Consider the following 3,994-nt stretch of genomic DNA (forward strand, 5'->3'; position numbering starts at 1 on the left):
CTGAAAGTGATCAGGCATCTTCATTATTTGCAAGACTTTGCAATGATAATGACAATGCCAGAGCTAAATTTACAGAAGCGTTTTACTATATCGGGCATTCAATTAAAGGTGTTTCTTCCATTGATATGTGATTATAACATTCATAAAACTGCCACTTCACTCAAAAATATCAGTAATAGGTACGATGAAGTGTATTTACAACAAAGTAATCCAGAACGTGTATATTCACTAATGGCAGACTTAGGAAAGAAAAATCTCAAAATAACAAGTGTGAAATGGGTGTTAAGAACGCCCAACTATTTTCACGTATTCTCGTTTGGCTCCGTCCCGTTGGCTTATTCTTACGTGGATTTCAAACATTTGTCTGGCGTTTTCATTTCGGTTGCGAAAAATGCTGAATCTGAAGTGAAAACATGAATTCTCAAAGTAGATCTTCCTTTCGCGAATGATTTTGATACAGAGAATAAAAGACTGAAGGGATTCGCTTTATTATTTTTTGTTGTTCTTTTCCTGCAATGGTCACAGTAGTTAGTTCATTTTTCTTTCTGTATAAACATAGAAATTTATCTGTTTATCTGATCTTTGATATTGTAAAATCCTCACTCATGTCATTATCGTTAAGAGGTCTTTACAAATATCTGAAAAGGAAATATAGTAATTTCGCATTCCATGTCTAGAAAATGTTTCTGATAATGAATACAGAATAATAATAATAATAATAATTAAAAAATACAATTGACAAACGCAACATAGACGTCTTTTGTGAGATATGTTTACCAAATATTTTCTCGAAAGTAAAAAAAAAAAAAAACAAAGAAAGAAACAAAGAAGGAAAGAAAGAAAAGAGAAGAAAAGATAAAAAAGGAAAAAAAAAAGATTAATATCACAGCGATCGGTCAATTAAGCAAAATACATACTTTGTCAAAAAAAAAAAAAAAAAAAAAAAAAAAAAAAAAAAAAAAAAAAAAAAAAATATATATATATATATATATATATATATATATATATATAATATATAATATATATATATATATATATAATATATATATATAATTTAATATCACAGCGATCGGTCAATTAAGCAATATACATACCTTGTGACAAATAATATTTGTTTACTACCTGAATCGTAACACAGTCCTAACACCTAATACACATGTGTATGTGTGAATATATGTATGTATGTGGGTGTTAAACATACATGTATCTGTGCATGCATTTATATCACATATCACATAAATCACGCGTTTTTCTTTTTTTTTCTTTTTTCTTTTTTTTTCTTTTTGATATATGACTAGACAAGGATAAGCAGTAACTGGTCTGGTTCTGGTGAAGTCTGATTCGTCAAGTGTCTTTGGATGAAAAAAAAACAATAACAATAATAATAACAAGAGATAATAATGATAATGGTGATAATAATAATAATAATATTAATAATAATAATAGTAATTGTAATAATCATGATAATGATGATAATATGATGATAAAAATAATAATAGAATATAATATTGCTAACGATAATCATAATCATAAAAAATGATAATGATGGTAATAATAATAATAATAATAATAATAATAACAACAACAACAGCAATAACAAAGTGGAATAAAAAAAAAATATATATATATGTATATATATATATCATCATCATTTAACGGTAGGTTCATGTCTGAGCCGCCGTGGTCAACAGCATGATACTCAATTTCAGTTTTCACGTTGTGATGTCTGGAGTGAGTACGTGGTAGGGTCCCAGTTCCTTTCCACGGAGAGTGCCGGTGTTACCTTTTTAGGATATTCTTCTTATTTTATCCGGGCTTGGGACCAGCACGACTGAGCTGGCTTGGCCACCCAGTGGCTAGGTAGGCAATCGAGGTGAGTTCCTTGCCAAGGGAACAACGCGCCGGCCGGTGACTCGAAACCCTCGAACTCAGATTGGGCCCCCGTGACAGTCTTGAGTCAGACGCTCTAACCATTCGGCTACCGCGCCTGACGATCATGGGCTTCCATGATTTTCTTGGCAATTTAGAGCGGTGGTTTGCATTGCCTTCCGCCCGGGGTTTTTTTTTTTTTTTTCCGAGTCACCATCTCTATTTACCCGGCACTGCTTGGGCTGACTGGCCCCCAGTGGCTAGGCGGCAATCGAGGTGAAGTCCTTGCCCAAGGGAACAACGCGCCGGCCGGTCACTCGAACCCTCGAACTCAGATGCCGTCGTGACAGTCTGATCCGACGCTCTAACCATTCGGCCACCGCGCCTTGACGATCAAAAGGCTTCATGATTTTCTTGGCAATTTAGAGCGGTGGTTTGCCATTGCCTTCGCCGGGTTTTTTTTTTTTTTTTTTTTTTTTTTTTTTTTTTTTCGAGTCACCATCTCTATTTACCGGCATGACTTGGGCTGACTTGGTCCCCCAGTGGCTAGGCAGGCAATCGAGGTGAAGTTCCTTGCCTAAGGGAAACAACGCGGCGGTCGGTGACTCGAACCCTCGAACTCAGATTGCCGTCGTGACAGTCTTGAGTCCGACGCTCTAACCATTCGGCCACCGCGGCCCCATATATATATATTATATATATATATATATATATAATATATATATATATATATATATATATATATATATATATATATATTTTTTTTTTTTTTTTTTTTTTTTTTTTTTTTTTTTTTTTTTTCTGTTTTTTTTTTAATGAAATCCGTCAAAACAATAGTCCTTTGATGAGAGTAAAAGAAAAACTGTGACTGAGAGTTTTCCTGAATCCTTTCGAGTTGCCAGTTTTTGTTTTTGTTTTTCACTTTTCCTGGGAAGGGAGGCGCTGGAGCAAATGAAGATCCACAAAGGCGTGTGACTCGACTGGCCTTGCAAGTTGTAGAAATGGTTTAAAGCGGCTATTATTGACAATATGGTTATCATCGTTATCATATCTTTGGTCGAGAGAGCTGTACAGAGTAAAGAAACAGGCGAGGGAGTGATGGTGAGGAGGTAAAGTCGACCGGAGGAGGAGGGGCGGCGGTGGGCGCGGCGCCCGTGCCGGCCTCTCACACGGGCGCCGTCTCGGCCGCGCCTCGCCGTGTCCGGGCGCTCGAGCGGCGTCGAACAAATGGCTTCGCTTCGCTGTCTTATACAAATATATATATATATATATATATATATATATATATATATATATATATATATATTATATATATATATATATAATAAATAAATAAATAAATAAATAAATATATATATATATATATAAATATATGCAATATATGTATATATATATATATGAATGAATATATTATCTTTATATATATATATATATATATTCTATATATATCATATAATATGTATAATATATATATTATATATATATATGTGTATATATATCATATATATATATATATATTATATATATATATATATATATATATTTTTTTTTTTTTTTTTTTTTTTTTTTTTTTTTTTTTAACGGTAGGTTCATGTCTGAGCCGCCGTGGTCACAGCATTGATACTTAGATATATATTATAATATATTATATATATATATATATATATATATATATATATATTATATATATATGTATATATATTATATATATATATATGTATATAATTTATATATATATATACTTTATATATATATATATATATACATATATTATATATATATATATATATATATATATCTTATATATATATATATATATTATATATATATATATATATATAATTAAGAGAGGAGATTAAGAGGGGAGATCGGTCTACTGCGAGTGTAAGAGGTCGCCTGAGGTTAGCTCTAGGTGTGAGGACCTTATAGATTTCAGCAGTGAGATCATCTAGTCTAATCCGCATCAAGCGAATAATCCATATCTGATTTACGATTCCACATTTGATCACAAATGGGATGCTCCAGCTAACGGTAAGCTGGAGGGGCATGAAAACTCTACGTGTGCGGCCTCTTCTGAACCAGCGTGTGTCCTCGACTAATCCATTTCTGAATTATGATTCCAATT

The sequence above is a fragment of the Penaeus monodon genome, chromosome 6 (genome assembly GCF_015228065.2).
Source record: "Penaeus monodon isolate SGIC_2016 chromosome 6, NSTDA_Pmon_1, whole genome shotgun sequence".
Classification (NCBI taxonomy): domain Eukaryota; kingdom Metazoa; phylum Arthropoda; class Malacostraca; order Decapoda; family Penaeidae; genus Penaeus; species Penaeus monodon.